Genomic DNA, 21530 nt, shown 5'->3' with positions numbered 1-21530 from the left:
ATCTCCATAGTACAGATACTTTTCATTATGGCTCACTTCTTAAAGCTCCCACCATCAGAATAATCAAATTCTAGCACACCTGTCCTCGGGGGGCAAACTACAATCAAGCCACAGAAAACAAGTATCATTGGATTGCAAAATCAGGTTAACATTCAGGGTTGACCCTACATGCCAGTTGTCCAAGATAGAAGGACAGTCAAGTATAGCAGACAACAAACGTAGGAATCTACATACCTTTGATAAATGCAAGTTTCTATTCAGGCTTTCTGGATGAGGACAAGAGCCTGCATTTCTAACAACAATCTACTGTTGTTAGTATGTAGAAACACTAAGATGCTAAAATTGGATTGCTATTTCAGTATCTAGCTGGGAGGTAGGAATTGATAACAGTGATGATAAAAAAGAAGAAAGAATTCAAGATACTAGAAAATGACAACATTCAGTAATATAAAAAAGTAAAATAAATGTTAGTTGGTTTTCCTAACCTAGCATCTCACCAAGTGATCCTCCAGGAAATTTTTGTTACCTGAGTGTAATTGAAGCCACTGAGGTGAGAACTAGAATCTTGTTTGTACCATATCCAGTGTAGTAGGACTCATTTTTCTTACTTCCTGACTGCAGCCAATGGACTGATCATCTTTTGTCTGTTGTGATGGTTGAATAGATTTAGATGAAGTGTGACCAACCACAGATGTGGGTGGGGGTCCCTTCTGAATGCTGTGGATATGCTTTATTGCCATTAGTTAATAAAGGAGCTGCTTTAGCCTATAGCAGGAGAGAATAGAACTAGGCAGAAAAACTAAACTGAATGCAGAGAGAAAGAAGGCAGAGTCATAGAGATCCCATGTAGATGCCAAAGGAGAAAGACACAAGAAACTTACCAGTAGACCACAACCTCATGGTGACACATAGGTTAAAAGAAATGGATTAATTGAAGATATAAGAGTTAGTTAATAAGAAGCCTGAGCTAATATGCCAAACAATGCTGCAATTAATATAGTTCCTCTGTGATTATTCAGGTCTGGATGGCCGGGAAATGAAAGTGCAATCACCATTTACATAATGGCTCCCAACACGGGGCCGAAGGAGAAAGACACCCAAGAACTTACCAGAGAACCACAACCCCATGGTGATATAGATGAACAGAAATGAGTTAATTGAACATATAAGAGCTTACTAGGAATACGCCTAAGCTATTGACCAAACAATGTTGTAGCTCATATAGTTTCTATGTGATTATTTGACTCTACATAACTAGGAAATGAACAAGCAGTCTCTGCTTACAAATGGTGTCCACTGTCATGCATGGGTGTCTATAAGACCTAAACAAGCATAAAACAAGAGGACTTCATGACTCATAAAAAAATGGAGCCAAGTACAGTTTCTTGGTAGCTGCATATTTTTAGATAGTCTCTGCTTGCTGGCAGCAAGTAGAGGTGCAACTCCTTTAAGAGAGGTCTTCCTGACTCAGTGTTAGCAGCAAAATCTGCTTGGTTCCTCTAAGTAACAGCTTCCTGGTTCATACTGGCAGCACAAATGGATCTGGCTCTTTCAGGAGATCCTGCTACAGAACACTCAGGGTTTGTGAGCAGAGTGCTGCAAGTTGTTTGAAGGCAACATAGACCTGCTGCATCCCTGGAACTGGGTCAGTGATCATGACTCTCAGATGTTGTAAACATACTTTTGCCATGTTGGATGGGGTCGAACCAACAGGTAGGGTTGTAAAGGTTAGGTTAGTCCTAGCCATGCTTGCTTAGCACAGAAAAAAAGAAAAGAAAAGAAAAGAAAAGAAAAAAAGGAAAATGGACAAAATGGCGCTCCTGGTCAGAAAATTATTACAGTTACAGAATAAAGACAAATTCATACAAAAAATAAACCTCTGAAAGAGTCACAGGGTGTTTAGAAGATGTATGTAAGTTTAATAAAAAATAAAAAGAAAATGTGTATAGGCAGTTATAGAAATAATTTTTAAAAATAAAACCACGTCTTTTAAGAGACAGTAAAAGTAATTTAAAAAAAAAGAATATAGACAGTCATAGATTAAGGAAGTAAAGATAATAAAATAAATATTAAAAATGAAGGGTAAAAATTAAGCCACATAAAGATAGAAAATACATGGAGTCTGGATTATGTATATTATTGTATTTCTTTGAATTTTTGGCTGTGAATGAGTTAGCTGCAATAAGACTTTTATTTGTACTGACTGTTAAAACAAACTAATATATATATTTTGAAGACATCTTCACTTCAAAATATGGTCTATGGATATGCTGCTTTGGAAAAGAAGCTCTGCTTTTGTTTCCACAAAAGATGAGAATCTGTGAATTCCTTTCAGGCTAATGTGTTTTGATGGAACAAGATCTGCCAAAAGGTCTCCATGAACCCTAGAAATACTTCACCCAACAAGCAACAGGAAGCAATTTGGAGAAAACTATGCCCAAGTTCTGAAAAGGATTATTTATATTTGTTTTCATTTAAAAGGGGTCAATGTCTTAAAAAAATAAGGGGAATATGATATAGAGATGAATACTTTGCATTGGTATGGATCTTGGTCTATTGATATAAATTTAAGGTCAATTTTGTTACACTGTGTATATGTATTTTTGCTCTTGTTTAAGGTATTGTGTTTGTGCAGCTCATTTAAAAAATATAGTGTATAATTAAAATTACATATTAATAGATAGTCATCTATAACAAACTTTTAATTATGTTAGTTAGTTTTTCTAGATCTACAGAGATAAATGTATTTCGGTTAGATAGATAATCTTCAATACTTCAAAGACCTAAAGAATATAACACGCAAAAGGTTTTAAGAAGTTATACTTTTCTCAACAGTGAGACATGTCTGCTTCTGGCAGCACCAATTACTTCAGAGAGTTGATGGGAATCAAAGAAACTCATTATAGATTTGGTCTTCAATGTGACAAGGCTTGCCATTTGGGCATGTAACTGTTCTTTTCTGGACTGCTTAATGGTGTACCGTATGAAGTGGACATGCAGGATCCATAGCAAAGTGACTGCTAAACTTTCCAAAGGACCTGATGGCCCTTCAAGGTTCCTGTTTTACAGGACAAAGAACAAAGAAGGTGGAGTCAGAGAGACACCATGTAGCTGCCAAAGGAGAAAAACACCCAGAACCTGGTAAACCACAGCCTCATGGTAATACATAGATGAATAGAAATGGGTCAATTTAAGATATAAGAGCTAGCTAGGAGTATGCTTAAGCTATTGCCCAAATAGTGTTGTAATTAACAGTTTCTGTGTGATTATTTAAGTCAGGGCGGCCAGGAAATGAATGAACAATCTCCATTCACAGGTATCTGGTAGGCAACCTGAAAAATAACATTCTTAATATCTGGTTTGTTACTATTATTTCTATTCCTACTAGTCTTTTCTGATCCTAGGGGTACAATTCAGTGATGGAGCACTCATGTTGCATGTGGAAGTAATAATAATAGTAATGAATAATAATACTAAAGTAATAGTTATAGTAGTAATAGTTATATCTCCCCCCAAATACTGAGATTTACAGTGCTTAAGATATCAGTTCCCCAATAGAATGCAAATTACCTCTGTTAATCTTCCTAGTGAAACATCAGGCAATTGATGTTTCCTAATAAATAAAAAAATCTAATTGCTTCCTTGGTAGGTTTGATGAGCCAAAAAAAGATGTATAAACATGCATTCATATAAACATATCTGAATGCATATCTGAACAACTTGAGAATGAACATCTTGAGAGGCACCATGTATAATTCCCACTGGTAAACATACAACATGGAAGTGATAATACCGATTGCAAGTTATGAAGATGGCTCTAGTCACAAGACATAAATGTGCAGTGACAGTCATTTTAAGACATTATCAATCCCATTTCCCTTTGAAAACTTCACTGTTCATACCGCCTCTCAGTCTCACACTGCCTCTTCATGGCAGGCCACACTCCAACCATACTTCAGGGTGCTTGCTCAGTGATTGAACTCAGTTGCAGGCCTTGTTGTTGTAGCAAATTCATTTATCTCATGAATGAGAAAATAAATGTTTGCATTGAAAATATTCATCTCAACCAGGGAGCTGGGTCTCATGCTTACAAAGTAAGAAATCTGAGGAATTATTTGGAGGAAGGAAATTACAGCACTTTTTGTGCTTGTTTCTGTGTGACTAATTGTGTTCATGTGATCAGGTATTCACAATGACGTGAATGACGTTAACTCAGGGGCAATGACGTTAACTGTAACAGAGGTGGCCTGGCTTCAAATCTCTCTCTAACTCTTGATGGCCATGGAATTGAAGAATAGTTACTAACTCATTGCGACTCAGTGTCTTCATCTCTAAAATGAATTTGATAATAAAACCCTCACATCACAGGGCCATGTTCATCAGCTGTAGACAAAAATGGTTTGCAGTACCTGTGATCCACTGTGGTCTTTGCCACTGAATCTCGATGCTTCTTTGGTTAAGCAGACCCCACTTTGCCAACAGAAATCTGTTTACATGCTAGTGTTTCTTATTCATTTTCTTCTAATATGTGGTTGGAATAACAAGATGACTATGTGATAGATATTCATAGAACATTTTTCATATTCTCAGAAAGTCAAAATAGAGCCATAGGATAAGCAATCGGCAAATATTTCATTGGAGGTAGCCTCTGACAGCAGCTCATAAAAAACAAGCAGTGTATCTAAGAAAATGGTTTTAAAAGAAATGTGTTTAGAGACACCACAGAATTTGGCATAATCCCACTTGCCTGTTTCATGATATTTCTACTGTCAGTCCTGCACCAAAAGCTAGATCAGATCTGGAATTTTAGAACAAGCCGTGTTTCCCAAGTCTGCTTTCCATTATCCTAAGCAAAATCTGTTTCAATATTTAAAACTCAAGGAAACGGAGGAAAGCAAAGCATAATTTTTCTAGCTAAAGATGCCCAGTGAGTATGTGGAGAGTCTCCTGGGAAATTGCAGCCCCTATCACTGTGTTCCTGTCTTAGATTTTAAGGTGGCCCAGAATAGCCTAGAAGAGTTGGGTTTGGAGCCAGTCCTGGACTGGGGGAATTTCCACTCAAGAGCTCTGAAGATCTCAGTCCCCTGAAGCTACCCCTCCTACCCTGAAGCTACCCCTCCTACTCACCAGAGCAAGCGTGTTGCAGGTGATGGAAAAAGGCAAGAAACTGAGTTGGCAACTACGAAAGGAAGCTGGCAATCAAAAGGCTGCGAGCTCATCACAACTACTTTCTTCCTCCTAAGCTTCTACCATCTGACCTTCAGCGTAGTAAAAGAAAAACACCATGATATTAGATCAAAAGCTGAATAATAATCAAAAAAGTTTCCTCCCCCACCTCAAGAACCACAGAACATCCTCCAAACTGTTTTCATGCACATTACACTCTGCTTAGATTTTAGATCGGATTTTTTTCCCCCTGTATTTGTAAAATGTTTCTGTTCAAAAACTTTTTTTGGAATTTCACACGTAAGTGCACTGTATTATTTCAACCCCTGCCTCGCCCCATTAATTCTGTGCCATCCCAGGATTGTCTTTCTCTCAAATGCATATTTTCTTATTAAATATATATACACATATATGCATATATGTGTATGTATGTATACACATCCAATTGGTGTTACTCATATGTACATGGAATTAGAGATGACCACTTAGACTTGCATGACCTATCAGGAGCTCCTCTATGATAAAAACGGACTTTTCCTCCCACAGTAGCCATGACTGTCTGGAGCTCGTCCATTAGGAGAGGGTCTTAAAAGCCTTTCTCAGTCCACGTCAGCATGTCTACTGTTGTGGTCTTTTCAGGTCTTGTGAAAGCAGCTATAACTTTAAGAGTTCACAGGTACAAAGTCTCTGTCTTGTCTTGAACAGAATAGATGGAAGGAATTCCATAGTCCACTTTTTCTTATATTTCAACAACTCCTCCAAGATATAACCTGAGCCTTGGATGTGTAGAAGCTGCATTACAGATGTCTCGGGGAGGGCTGAACACTTCACAGCCATTTATTCTCTGCACTTGGACTAGTTGTAGTTCTTTGTATTATTCTCCATCTGCAGTGAAAGAAGAAAAGAAGGAGAAAGAAGGAGAAGGGGAAGGAGAAGAAGAAAACTTCAATGAGGTGTGAAAGTTACATTTAACTAGGGATATGGGGATAAATATTTAGAAGGCAGTTACATATTATATTAATTTAGCAAAATGGTAGTAGCCACCTCTTCTCTAAAGTCTATGTCCTTTCCAGTCATGACTCTTGATGATTTTTATGGGAACAGGCATGAGCTACCTCCTAATAAGTGGTCCTTAAATCCAATCAGACAGCTGTTGGTTACCCCCAACACTGACCATGCCTTGTGGGTTGATTGTTACTATAGTTCACAGTATTTACAGATAGATAAAGACAATTTTATACTACTTTTAGATTTATTTTACTATTTATTTATGGGGGTATTGCATGGCACCCCCATACCTCTCACACATTTATGTGTGTATATGGTTGCCCACAGACGCCAGAAGAGAACATTTTGAACTATAGATTTCAATGGTGTAGGCTTTAAGAGTTCATAGCAATGTGTGTGAAACCTCTTTCATTTACCCAGGTTCTTCTCAGCCCCTATGACATAGCTCCTCAAGGTTAGGGAAGTAATTTGCAAGGTCACCTCCATGTGAGTTCCCACCAGACCCTTTCCCATGGGAATACAGGACGTCTTTCTGGGAAAGACATGGAGGGAGGAAATTATGAGGCTTCTCTCAAAAGACAGGGACCTAACACTTCCTGAGAAGTAGACCCTTGATAAAGCTTTCCTTAACTATTGAGTTTCTGTTTTCTGGATGAATCTAAAAGAGGAATCAACAAGGATGCCTACAGTAACCTCTTGTCCTTTTCCTTCCCTGGATGAACTATCCTATCCACTTTACCCACAGATACTTGAAGGAAGGTCAATAACCTGGTCTGTACACCATGCTAATTCTATCAATTATGAAAACAAGCAGTCAAGAAACACACAGAAATATTATTTAATTGTATTAGTGATCAAAACTTCAAAAAGTGCAGCATAATCTAAGTGAGAATTTTGAGCAGCAGATTTAGGCGATGTGGCAAGGATAGATAATAAAGAAAGTGTTTAGCCTTGCCTTCCTCTCCTACTCTGCTACAGACACGACTTTTTTATTATAAAGCCACCTCCTACAAAAATGCTATAAAAGTATACCTTTATATATATGCTGTATAAATACTCTCCATAAGCTTAAGCTACTAGCATCTAGATCATAAAACTTTGTTCAATAAAAAGGTCATCAATTTAACAGATGGTCTTAGAGAACATTTCTTATATGTCAGGAACTAGTCCAGTGGCTACCAAAAAAGCAAGCAATGTGGGGAAGGAATGGCAGGAAGAGGTATAAGAGGAGGGTGAGGAAAAGGAAGAAGAGGAAGGAAAGGAAGAATGGGGGAGGGAGGAAATTGTAGTGCCATGCATGAGGCAGAGGCAGAAAATGAATAACATGAAACAATGATATGTGCCAGGTGGTAGTGGCACGTGCCTTTTTATCCCAGCACTTGGGAGGCAGAGGCAGGCAGAGCTCTGAGGTCAAGGAAAGCCTGGTCTACAGAGTATGTTTTAGGACAGCCAGGGCTACCCAGAGAAACCCTGTCTTGAAAAAACAAAAGTAAGAACAACAAAAACAATGGCATATAATGTATGCTAAGACCTGAAACAAGGATTTAAAAATTGGCAAAAGAAGGCTGGGTGTGAGAGTATGTGATTAAGGGTGGGAGCTGAAAGTTTAGGCAAAGAGGTTGTAGCTCTCTGGGTAGGTGCCACACAAACAAATACCAAACATCTGAGTTGCAGAGACTGGATTGTATCAAGATTGTAGCAGAAGAAACAACCAGACTTTGGTCAGGAGCCAGGTTGGAGAGGGTCTGTTGGGCCATGCTTGGGTTTATAACTTCACTGAGAAAGACATAATCAGAAATACATTTTAAAACTGCTTTGCTGGTTCATGTGGGGGAAATCCATAAGAAGGTAATAAATTAAATCAAAATAGATTAGCTTCAGTAGGAGAACAGGTGCCTCGTCTCACTGCAATTTGATATACCAAGAATATCTGATATACATAGCAGGGCTGCCCTTTTCTGAAAAGAAAGGAAGAGTAGATTGGGGTGGGGAAGTTGGGGAGGGACTAGGAGGAAAGGAGGGAGGATGGGGAAACTATGATCAGGTTGGGAAAAATTAATTAATAAATAAAAATAAATTATAAAAATCTATGAAAATAGAGCCTTTCACAATGTTCATAAGAGAAAATGGTCCCACCAGAATGTAAGCACACAATCTATGGTTTGGGACTCCAGTCCCTAGAACTGTGGCAATGAAAAGCTCTGTGCCCTGAACTCTGGTGTTTTGGTATGATAATTAGAAGTGGCTAAGACAGGCAAACATTTAGACTAGGGTGGCCACAGTGGAGACAAGTAGCAAAAGGAGCTTGAGGTACTTTGAAGGGAGATGTTACAGAGCTGATGGTGTGAGGAATAAAGAGACAAACATGCAAGCTTTTGGTGTTTCGTCTTGCCTTGGACCATGATGTTTGCACTCAGTCTCTTTCTGTGAGGTGTGCTACTTAGAGCTAGCCAAGGTATGTAACATTATCATTCAGCCAAATGGCCTTGCAGGCAGTTTTCAGCAAGGTACACACTCTGCAGGGAGTCATCAGCTAGCCCGATGTGGACATAATGGAAAGGTTTATAAGCATGCCTGTAGAAAGGGCACACGCACAGAGAGTCTGCAGGGTCTGGAGCATGCGCTGTCCAGGAGGTATTCACAGAGTATGAGGTAGTAATGATCTACATTGGCTCAGCTGAACAAGGCAAGAGGCAGGTGGAAATGCACGTGGGGAAAATAAAAGAAAAGAACTTACCTTCCCCTTCTCCAACTGGAACTTAGGGGATTCAAAATTCTCTTCTTCTTGCGGGTTTTAGGAAGACTCATGCAACCAAAAGGGCAGATTTAAATGAAGTTTTTTGATTTAAACAAAAACTTTATTATGAAAAGCCCAGGAAAGTGCAATAATCTAACACATTCTCAGAAAGAAACGTGTCATGGAGACATGGAGAAGTATTCTTATTACAACAGCAGCAATTTAGATAAAGCTATAATTTTCATTGCTAAACTCCACCATGTAACTGTGTACTTTCCGGAGGAACGGTATGCAAAATCTGGCATCCCACTGGAGGCAGAGAAAGGTGATAAATCAACTGGACCTTATTGGGGAGGAGTGACGTGACGGCAGTTTGTGCTACCAAAAACCTTTGCTGTTAGTTTAATGGGGGGGGGGGGGTAAAACAGATATTAAATATTAGTTATCATATAATCCTTATCACTTAGATCAGTCCTAACATAATCAGGAGAAGAGAATGAGCATATTGCTATATTCTCATAAAATGTTGTTAATACTGCTATAAAATTATTTTGAAAAGCAGAATCTGAAAAAAATATTAAGTTAACATCTACATAATTGGCCAACTAAGATAAAAAACACATTCCCGGTCCAGCTCCAGAGAGGCAGAGTCAGAGAGAGAGATGAGCACAGTAATGACTAGAAGAATGTACAATTGAGTAATCCCTATTTTGAAAACTTGAAATGCTTGTTTTCTTCTTTTTAACCATCTAGAATAAGCTAATATTGCCTGATTGCAAAAATGTAAATTCATTCTAGAGTCCTACCCATGACTACGGCTTCAGGGGCTGTTGACATCCTCCTTGTCTTAGTTACTGTTCGTGTCACTCTGACCAAACTATCTAGGAACAGTTTAAATAAAAGGACTCATTTGCTTGGGCTCATGATTTCAGAAGAATCGGTCCTAATAGGGAGGGTGGGGCAGCTCTGAGTACCTCGTGTATCGGCAGGCAGGAAGCAGAGGAGATGGGCGACAGAAAGAAGCCAGAGCAAGAGAGCCCCTAAGGACCTCGCCCACTCTTCACCTTCCAATCATTGGTGTATGGATGCATCACGGATTAATCTGGAGTTGTTTCTTTTGGACCACTTAGCTCATAGCAATTTTGGTATAGGCCATGTTATTACTGATTCTTGACACCTAGCCAGGACACATCCAATTAGAATCCTTGAGATTTGTTTCTGAGTGTCTGTTACTTGGATTGCTCCAATGAGGTGCTTTGATTTGGATCTAACGTCCCACAGTCACACATTAGAAATTTATTTTTATATGAAACAATATTAAAAGGAGAGGCTGTTAAGTGGTATGATGTCATAGGGGGGTTTCCTGAAGGACTAGGGCTGTTTATTATTAAAGGAGTAGATTTATTATGAGTATACAGTTGACCTATCTGATCTCTGTCCTGGGCTCACTTTCACTTTCATCACACTATGAAGTAACAAGAAGGCCCTTATCATAGGCTAGTACTATACTCATTGAGCTAAATAAATTCTGTTTGTCTAAATTACTCAGCTTATCATATTCTGTTATAGCAGTAGAAAATGTGACAAGATGTGATGAACACAGCCTGGAAACTACTGAGGTGGTCTGTGTGTCATTTTTAACCCTTCATTATCCACATCTGTGTTAAAAAAAAATCAAATGAAGTTCCCTAATGACATTTGAACACATAAATACCAGCTCACTGTTGCAAGGAACCGCTTATTTGTCCGGGCAACCCAGAAACAAAATAATCAAATAGAAACTATTTTAATTAAAACACTGCTTGGCCCATTAACTCTAGCTTCTTATTGGCTCTTATATTAATTTAACCCATTTCTAGTAATCTGTATATCGTCACATGGCAGTGACTTACTGGCAAAGATTCGGCCTGTCTGACTCTGGCAGGTCCACGGCGGCTCCCTGACTCTTCCTTCTTTCTCCCAGCATTCAGTCAAGTCCCCTCCCCCCAGCCTGCCTACCTAAATTCTGCCCTATCAGCAGGCAAAGGCAGTTTCTCTATTCATTAATGGTAATCACAGCCCACAGGGGACTCCCACATCAGCTCACAACTTTACTACCCTGATTATTTACAGCCTCAAGCAACTGTTGAATAATCTAAGCATAAGTTTTGCTATAGTTTCCTCCTAAGGCTATCAACAAGGCCATGTGATCTTTCACCCAACTTAAAATTGTCTATTAACTTTGAAGCCTTGGCTATTTTCCCATATACAGGCAAATTCCACAATCTCTGCTCTGTTTACTTTTTTCTTCATCCCATTCTTGTTGTCACCAGCCAAACTCAGAACCTCAGTCTTCCCAGGGAACAATATAGCCTTCCTACTGGAGTATCTGTCTCTACTTCTGTCCTGATCTAACTTTCTCCTTAGCTTCCCCAGGGATCCTCCAATCATGCTTCTCTTCTCGTAAGGTGCAATAGCTCATCCTGAGAAGAGCAGCCAATCATATTAAGACTAAAACCTACTTGTTTGGTTTTCATGAGCTCAACTCAGAATTTCAGCTTTGTTTTTATTATTTTCCTACTCATACCCAAGTTTATCAATAAGCACTTGCTTATCCTGTGAAACAAGAACAACTCCCCCCTCCTCATTTTTACTGGCCAATCATAGCCCTCATTTTTCAATTTCATTCAGAAAATGCCTCAATGGTAAGGACTTTATACTTCATTGCTTTACTATTCGTCTGAAACCCTGCTGTCTGTGCCTCTCTTAGGAGACTTTCACATGCATCTTTATAAAAATCACATGAAGAGCTGCCTCCTTAAGGCTCAGATAATTGAACCCTTTGTCCCCAGTTGGTGCTACTATTTGAGGGGGTTGTGGCACTTTGGGGAGGTGGAGCTTTGTTGGAAGAGGCATGATGCTAGGAGTGGGCTTTTGTTATTTATGTTAATATATTTAGTCCACTTGCTGCTGGCTCTTGCTTTTGTTCTTGCACTTGGAGATGTCAACTCTCAGTTTCCTGCTCCTGCTGAGGGGCCTGATTTTGCTGCTATGCCTACTCACCAAGAAGGGCTCCAATTGTTCTGAATAACACTTTTATTATAAGTTTATTTTATTATAAGTTGCCTTGGTCCTGGTATTTTGTAACACAAACAGAAATTGATAGAATGTGGTTCACCTTTTCCAAGATGTCTTAGTATTTATAAAATGTGAAATAAATTTAATATCAGAAAGAAGTTTAATTCACAAATATAGACAGTGATGCCTACATCTACCAGTAGGCCCAGTGTGTTAGGTGCCCCAGTTTTTACAATGTATCAATCACACTTTTTTAAAAAGCTAAAGCCAAATATAGTCTCAAATTTAAGCCTCCCGTGGAACTCCGTTGAAGTACTGACTCTGGTTCTCCATAATGCTTTGAGTATACACCTGGAATGGTTGCTTATAAAGACCAAATTCAAATGTCAATACCTAGTGAGTAGAAAGAAACTGCTGGACAGGACTGACTCAGACATCTCCCAGAAAACTTTTTCTTTCTGGGGTTAAGTCGAAATGCATCACTGTGCTCCTTCTGAGTTTCCATCCCAGTTATCCCGGTTTTAGAGTCAGAAATTTAATAGCAAGCTTGTGGGTGATGGGGCATTTCTGTAGGTAAACACATTAATAAGACACAGCTGTAGAGACACAGAGCCACTCCATGGAGCTTTTCCTATGCAAGGCATACAGAGAAGGGGCAGATAGAGTAAATGCCATTAGGAAGTCACTAAAGGAAGCCATGGTGTTTCTGTCTCATTGTTGTCCATTATACAATGGGACAAACTTAAAAATAAAGTTTATTATTTTTCAAAAAGTGATCTTTATAGGACACAACTAGGAAGTATGCTGGCTCCTCTGTAGAAAATTTTTATTTAAGAGGCTATGAAAGATTATCATTTGCTCTTAAAAAATGTTTGATGCTTAGAAAATAAAGCAGCATTGGCTTTAGTTTCTGAACATCTGTCTCCAAGAATTTTCAAGGGGAAATTATCCAGAATCCACATTTGAAGACCTATGTATTCATGAAACATAACAGCAAAACTCCCCTTTTAAGAAGAATTTTATCCAAGTACTTAAAATCTCTCAGGTTTAATTTTCTCTAGGCTATGTAACACTCCTAAGAATCCCAAATTCACTGTTGTTGTATTTATCCTTTTCACACAAAACCATGCTCAATCCATGTTATAGATGGTTTTATTTCACTATGAGCAGTAGTCTCAGTCTCCCTGTAATGTGTGGTTCATCTTTACTGACCTAAATCTAAGAGTGTGCCACATGAAGTCAGACCATAAACTCTTCATCTATCCTGTAGCCGCTCAGTTCTCAGCCTTGACCTTTTACTGCAGCAAGCTACTCAATGTCTCCCTCCTTCTTTTACATACAAAATAAAGGTAATGATGCTGTGATATCCAGCTCATGAGATTATTACAAGATACATGTGAGGTTGGGCAGCACCTGGGGAAAGGGATGGAGAGCATATGTATGCTGATAAACATTGATGATAATGTGCTAAAATGGTTGCCCTAGCAATATCTCTGAGACCCTTGACTGAAAGTACACTATAGAGCAGATACTTTATCATATTTTTAAAAAATAATGTTATATTATGAGCAAAATGATTCCTCACCAGTCTGCTTACTGCTGACACTTGTACTTAATAACCATGAACTTGAATTTAAAACATTAGCTTTCTCTCCCATACCATGCTCTCTCTACCATATCATGGGAGTTCCCCTTCCCATGTGTTCAATTACTATCACATTTTCTTCCTCTCCACACACTTTGAATCCCTGCTTCATCTTTCTTCTCCTCTGATGACCTCATTTTTCTTTGGCTTGAAAAGCCCTGGGAGGTGAGTGTGCATAGCTGCTCCCCCACAGCTGTGCCCCTGTACTATTCATAGCATTGTCCTCCACAGTCCTCATCTTCTGCAGATCACTGTACAGGATGGGCTGCACCTTCCGCTTGTGCCCTTGCAATGTCCCCAGCTACTCTCACCTATTCAAGCACATGTCTGTGGCCTTCTCCTCCCGTCATTTCGACATCTCCTTTATACTGCTTCAGAGTATAGAAACAAGCTATCATTTCTCGGCTTAAAGAGAATATTATCTTGGCTTTACTTCTTCTTCAAATTGCCAATGTATTTCTCTTTCTTTTACTGGGAAATTCATCAAGAGCTTTCCTTTGCTACCTCTAGGTTCCTTTCTCTTTGAGATCTGGTCCAGTCAGAATGACATCTCAACAAGTTCTCTGAAGTATCTCTTGTGCTAGGTAGTCATGATTTCCACTTTTTATCAATATAGTGACTGGCCCTCTGTTACTCTTATCTCATGTGACTGATAAACAATATTTGACACAGTTGTTTCTCTTTATTAATTGCTGTTTTTGCTTCTGGAATATAGTATTTATGTGGCTTACACCCGGTATGGGGTTTCTTTGCCATTCTTCTTTAAAGGTTCTCCCTGGTTTTTTGTGATCATATTATAGGAATCATTCAATTGCTGGGGGCGGGGGTCTTGATTGTGGTGGCCAAGTACACTTTTAACAATCTAGTCTATGAGTCAAATATTCCACAATTCATGTCTTCAACCCAAACACTGCCCTTACATTTAGAATTAAGTATTCAATTACGCTTGACCACTTTGGTTACATAAGCAGTGTTCAATCTCATGGCCTTAAATGAACTTTAGATTCTCTTCTAAGTCCTATTTTTCTTCTTACCTAATTATGTCAATAATAGGCAACTAATTTGTCCAGCTTCTGAGTCATCTACGATTCCTACTCTCAGTTTGTTAAGTGGAGAATACTGCAACGCCCCTCTCATTAACCAAGAGTAATAATGACGATGATGATGATGATGATGATGATGATAATAATAATAATAATAAGAAGAAGAAGAAGAAGAAGAAGAAGGGCAGGAAGGAAGGAAGGAAGGAAGGAAGGAAGGAAGGAAGGAAGGAAGGAAAGAAGGAAGGAAGGAAGGAAGGAAAAAAGAAGGAAGGAAGGAGGAAAAGAAAAAGTAAACCGTCTTGGAAACTAGTCTTTTGGTAACTTCCCCTTCCCCACATGCCTTTTACCTTCTCTTCCTTTAATTCTATGATATATATTAATTACCTTCTCATACAGAGTATCTAATTATTGTATTTATTGGTCTTAATTTGTTTTGCTGTCTGGATACAGCAGATTGCTCTTTGTGTCCTTCATTCTACTTCTTTTTAAAGGTTTGTTTTCTAAGTGTGTGTGTGTGTGTGTTTGCACACGCACGCGTCTGTCTGTCTGTGTTTGTGTGTCTCTGTGTCACCGTGTCCAGGTGCCCAAGGAAACCAGAGGTACTAGATTCCCTTGAAGGTCGAGTCACAGGCATTTTTGAGTTCTGGGACTTAATTTCAGGTCCTCTGAAAGAGCAGCAATGTGTTCTTCACTGCCGCAGCATTCTAGACCTTCTGTGCTACTCCTTACTGCAGCAGTGCCTTCCACTTCCTTCATTTTATCTTGTGCCCTTTTAGAGGAATATCAGAACTGTACTGAACTTTGGGTGTGGCTTTATGTAGCAAAAAGTTTTATGTAGCAAAACACTAGGTTGTATTTATTTAGTCAGTTAGCTAGCTAGCTACATAGTTACAAGTGTTTCTTTAGTTTATAGCCAGTATTTTCATTATACATCATTTCGTGAGTGGAGTTTAGATGGATTTCCTCTAAATTCATTTATTTCCATTTGCCTACGGTGAAGCCTATCTAGCCCTCTCCTTACCTTACACAGCAGTTCTTAGTTTATTATTAAATCTCAAATCAAGAAATTGATTAGAATAACTGCTTAAAAGTCAGATTTATACAATACAATGAATGAGTTTAATTTTAAGAACTTTGATTATAATATTGAGCCTTATTGTTAGTGAATATTTAGTTGATCTTAATATCAATTTTCTAAATTGTGAAATAAAGGTACAAAATGCACCTACTATGATAAAGGAGGAAGTATACATTCAATGTAATAACTAGGCTTGGAACACTCAGAATACTGCTGTCACAGTTGTGAAAAAGACTCACACTCATCTTATTTGATACAAAAGCATGAATAGGATGGTAAACACTAGAAATGAAGAAGCTATTGTATTATTACTCAGAGATTGCACACTTGGATACTAAGAAAACCCAATAAAATAATGCAGGAAACAAAGAAATCAAAAACCATGAGACTGAGCCTGGAATTTCCAATTGTTGTTATTTTTTAATCCTAGATCTGGAGAAAAGATAAATGGCTTCAGGTGACTTCAGTTCCTGAAATCAGGGATGAAAATCAATGAGCATGTCTCTCTAAGATGGTCACTGTGCCCAGCACCAATAATGATAGTGTGTTGCCGTGATTACTCCCACTGATGCCTGCTCATGGACTGCTGGTATTCTCTAGATCCCTCTGCAACCCCGCATCAGTGAAAAGTGCAGTCTGGGTAGGGCAGGGACGCACATCTGTAACAGCAGCATAGCACACAGAACAGAACATCACAGCTTGACTTAAAATACATGGAAGACACGACTTTGAGACTTTAGGAGAAAAAAAAGGACATCTTTAAAATGCAAAGAACTCCCTTATTTTGAGAAAGCAAATGTCAAGTAAAAGAAAAATTTCCAAGCGTAACAATGCAAATTGTTGAGTTCTCCAGTGTTGAAGTTGCCATCTTTAGTATGAGGTCTGGGTGATAAAATGCACAGTGGAATTTCTGGTTCTGAAATGACATGAAGTTTAAGTATTGCATCAAACTAAAAACGGCTCCACTAAATACTTATGTAGGTGGTAAGAAGAAGGGTAGATAGGCTTCACTGTAGGCAAAAGGGAAGAAATAAATTTAGAGAAAAGTCATCTAAACTCAACTCATAAAATGGTGTATAGCAAATCATCAGCTGTAAGCTAAAGAAACACTAGCTAGCTTGCTAACTAATTAAATACGGAAAATCTAACTTTTTATACTTGAAGTTGCTTGTGCATTAAAGCCACACACAAAGTTCAGTATAGTTCTAGGGCTCATCTAGAAGGGCACAGGATAAAAATAACCTTCATGTATGGACAACCAGGGAGCCTGCATGGGACTGACCTAGGCCCCCTACACATGTGTGACAGTTGAGATACTGGTTGACTTATGGCACTACCAAGAGTGATAGCTGGGCCTGCTCCTATCACACTAATTAGCTTATGAAAATCTATTCCTCATACTGTGTTGCCTTACCCAGTCTCCAATACAAGGGGAGGTGCTTAGTCCTAGGGCAACTTGATATGCCATGCTTTGTTTATATCCCTGGGAGGTCTGCCCCTTTCTGAACAGAAACAGAGGAGGGGAGGGGGGTGATGGGGAGTCGGCCAGAGGAAATGGGAGAGGAAATTGCAGTTGGGATGTAAAATAAATTTTAAAAAATTTACAAAAAGAGCATGATTAAGTAAAATGACCCTCAGTTTCTCCTCTTGTTTTATGTGTGCTTGTGAAGTTAATTTCTATGTGTCACATATTTTTTGTTATTTGATAATGAATTGTGCCTTTTTCCACAGAGCATTTGCTCACACCCACTTAACAAATCATTATAAAATTACCCCTTATTTAAAGGAGCATGCTTATGGCTCTATCTACAATAAATAAAGAGTAAGATTTAACAGCATTATGAGAGACTGCTATAAAAATGTAACTTCTGAGTTTCATGCTATTGTTCTTTTAGTTTTTACTTTTTATGCATAAAAGTTGATTAGCTATCATATCTTGTTGATAGGTAATTTAGACATGTCATTGATTATCAATGATTTAAAAATTATAAATAACCGAAACTATAAAATTAGCTCAGCACGCTGTACGTCTTTAACAGTACATCTGTTAAAGATGAAGGTTTGGAGCTGACTGGGTGAAGAGGGGCTTTCACATGTAATCCTGTGTTCACTTTTACGACTCCTCTGAAAGGTGTTACTGTAGCTTTATTGGGTACTCTAAAGCACATGTTTGTAGTCTCTGACCAATATATTCTAATCCATTAGAATATTCACCAAGGGAGTTAGTCTCAAAAAGCAGAGATCAGTGTGGGATTGCTTTCACCTGTGTTTCTATGCTCACGGTGGTCGTAAGTCAACACAGAGGACAGAATAGTGATGTGAGGGGTGTTGCCTGCTCAGTGACTAAATGTGATGATTTCTTGTAGTATGAAGGAGCAGCTTGTTGGGGTTTCTATACTGCCTGGTTCCCACAGCTGTTCAGCCCCGAAGAAATCACACAGAGAATCTACATTACTTATAAACTGATTGGCCCATTAGCCCAGGCTTCTTATTAGCTCTTGTAGCTTATATTAACCCATTATTCTTATCTATGTTAGCCATATGGCTCGGTACCTTTTTCAGTGGGGGCAAATCACATCTTGCTTCTTTGGTGATCTGGGCAGGATTGCCAAAAGAGCTTCCTTCTTTTCAGAATACTCCTGTTCTCATGGCTCCACCTCTACTTCCTGTCTGGTTTTCCCACCTATACTTCCTGCATGGCCAATCAGCGTTTATTCAAAACATGATTGATAGAATACAGACAATTCTCCCGCACCAATTTCTAACATTCAATAGTTTTGGTGATGAAGAAAATAACAACCCATGAATGAAATTTAAAATAAAAAGTAGCTGGTATTACTTTCTCTAAAAGCAATTTTGTTCAAAGTTCCAACATTTTTGAAGCATTAAAATCATAGATATAATAGACCCTTGAATGTTTCCATTTAAAATACTTTCTCTCAGCTCTCTTTGTAAAACCACGTGTAGTCCTTGAAAACACTGATCAGTTGCTCACATCTTGTCTCCTCCAAAACAAATCTACTGCTTCCTTTCTAGTTCCGAGCCTCTTCCCATGATTCTTTGGGACTGATCAAATTGACTTCAGTCTCCAGCTTCCTTACTCATGTATGGTGTCCTGAAAGAACTGTCTCTTGCTTCTGTTGTCATTGCCTAGATGTAAGGTTTGTCCTTTCACTCCCCTTGGATGACTTCTTTAAGGTACTTTAGGATTTTCTTATGCTATGGTTTTCTTTCTTACTTTCTTTTTTTAAATAGAAACTTAAACACTTTCAGGCATACCTTGACTCCCAGTATCTTTTCTATTTTAAAACTAATGGAAAGCAGGTGTGTGACAGACAATTGTTATCACTACACCCAAGAGGCTGAAGCAGGAGGATTGAGAGTTTAACAAGGACAGCTATTTAGTTCTAGATCAGTCTGGGCTGAATAAAGACCCTGCTACAAAGTGAAAAAAGAAGAAAAGGAAAAAGAAAAGAAGGAAGGAAGGAAGGATGGAAGGAAGGAAAGAAGGAAGGAAGGGAGGAAAGAAAGGAGGAAAAGGAACAGAGGAAGGAAGGCAGGTAGGAAGATAAAAAACATTAGAGAAATACAACAGAGAATGAAGGGTTATTTGTTTGTCTAAGCCCAGGAAATCACACTCCCCTTTCACTTACACACATCCCCTTTCTGGCCTGTGTGTTTTCTCCCTTCAAGAGTACTATTATCTTAATAGCACAAGTTTTATCTTCCTGTGGCTTCAGAAATCAAACCTGGAAACTGGTATTCCTCATTAACTTAAGGGATATTTTCCTCTAATAATTAAGGCTATTGAAAATAAAAAGAAAGACTTAGTATTATAAGTTTGGAAGAAGGGTACTTCTGTATCAGATGAGAAGATGGAATTAACATCTTTAAGATGAGTTCCTCAAAGAGGTCCCAACACATTCTTCTGCACCTCAAAGGAAATCTGGTAGGGGATTTGTGAAGACAGCTAAATGTGTAGATAGAATTGCTGCTACCTGTAATGACACTTGAAATGAACATGGGGAATATCCAAGGCAGTGACAGAAGGCCCTTATTGTCACCTCTCCAATCTCATCGAAAAGGAAGGCAGAACAAAGCAATGGCAGCGTGTGGTGGTAGTATCTGTGAGGGGACTCCCTGCAGCAACCACTCCTGATCAGGCCCAATAGGCTTCCAAAAAACCCTTATCAGCTGAGTTGCCTCCTGTTAGAAGGAACCAATAGAAACCAGGAAGACCAGAATCTAATCAAACAGGATTTTTGATGTTTAATCAATAAACCTTCTCAAAATACCATGTTTCTCCACCCACCAGGACTTAGGCAAGCGCACAGAGTAACAGCTGCCACCTAGGCCATGACATGACCAGGAACCTGTCGAGTTTCCTAGATCAGCTGATTGTGACTGTCTTTCACCTCTCCTCAGCCAATTTTAATTAACAGTGTGTTAATATCAGTATCTGCATATACATAGACACTTCTATATGCATGCAGACATCCACATATGTGTAGCATGTGTGCTACTGAAGGACGGTGAGGGCATAGTAATATGATCTTGGGTTTGAGTGCCAGTTGCCAATTTGGTTTACAGCTCATCTCTGCCACTTCTCATCAGTGTTGGCTCAGAAAGTCAACTAAACCCTCTTTGCTCGCCTTTTCTAATGCAGAGAAGAGGAAACTCCTTAGTTCAATTGTCAGAGAGTGACTTTACATAAAGGATGCTGGCAGGTAGTGCACAACAGGTCCTGCTGTATTTCCCACTGGTTCCTTTCTTATATTCTCAATCACCATGCCTTCCTTATTTTCCTAAATGTCCCCCTGTCTTACCTTAGCTGTCAATCGTTAACTCTCTGCAGTTGAAATCCCTCCTGAGTTAATCATCACCTTCTCTTCCGAGCAGAGCTTTGGCACCAGAGGACCGCTGAGATCAACCAAGTAGCCCAGAGATGGGGTACATTCTTTGCCCCTTCAATATCTTTAAGAATAATTACTAAAACTTGTATCATGATAGAAAGAATAGCAAGTCAGGTGGAACTTCCTGAGTGACTTTGAGCAACTTCCTGAGTAAAACCATATGACCTGTTTGTAATTAAGAGAAAGGCTACTTACAGATAAATGTGAATAGACTATGACCCTGCCTGTTGGACCAGGGATCCAAACAGGCCACACCCTCTGTCCCTGGATAAGTCCAGCGTCCTTCTGCGGAAAGGGAGAGAACATTGGCTGAGGACAGCTGCATGCGCACTTACCTTCTAGAGGCTGGGCTTTGGACCAGGAGCATGTTCTTCCTGCTGGTGGCTGCTGGTGGCATCCACACCCTCTTCATGATAATGTCCAATATTTAACGTTATATCCTTTTCTGCCATTACTTTCATGAAAAGAAAGAAAGGAGAAGGACTCCATATTTATTTGTGTGTCCCAGTTTGTAGAAGAGCACCTATCCTGACACATACTTAGTACATGCTCTTGTGTGTCTCAGCATAGCTGCTTGAAAACTCTGATTCTTTTATTTATTCACTGCGGGTCACTCAGATGGTAATGCTTTGTGCTCATCATCATTGGCGTACACCAATGCCTTGGACTTGTTTTGCAAAATGTACGTGTCTATATGCCTGAAAATGTAAACCACAGTTGAGGGGAAGACACAAACCCAGCTGACTGCTGTGAACCACCTTCCTTATCCAACATCCAGCATCAAATACTGACATGGATAATGCCTCTCGAGAGTGCAAACCTTGATGTAAAAACAGGGAAACGAGTCTCTTTGCTTGTCATCGTTAAAACAGAACAAATTACT

At 39.1% G+C, this 21530-nt stretch overlaps 1 long non-coding RNA gene across 1 annotated transcript in view; it reads right to left on the bottom strand.

Annotated features, from left to right (window-relative positions):
- LOC125417460 (uncharacterized) overlaps positions 1–20867 on the bottom strand; it is a 35050-nt gene extending 14183 nt beyond the window's left edge. Inside the window, exon 1 of the long non-coding RNA XR_015005082.2 lies at positions 20561–20867. This is a non-coding gene — a long non-coding RNA (uncharacterized LOC125417460). The remainder of the gene's footprint in view (positions 1–20560) is intronic.
- Positions 20868–21530: the final 663 nt, after the last annotated feature.

The sequence above is a fragment of the Myodes glareolus genome, chromosome 14 (genome assembly GCF_982192425.1).
Source record: "Myodes glareolus chromosome 14, mMyoGla1.1, whole genome shotgun sequence".
NCBI lineage: Eukaryota > Metazoa > Chordata > Mammalia > Rodentia > Cricetidae > Myodes > Myodes glareolus.
This window is presented reverse-complemented; position numbering and strand designations above follow the sequence as displayed.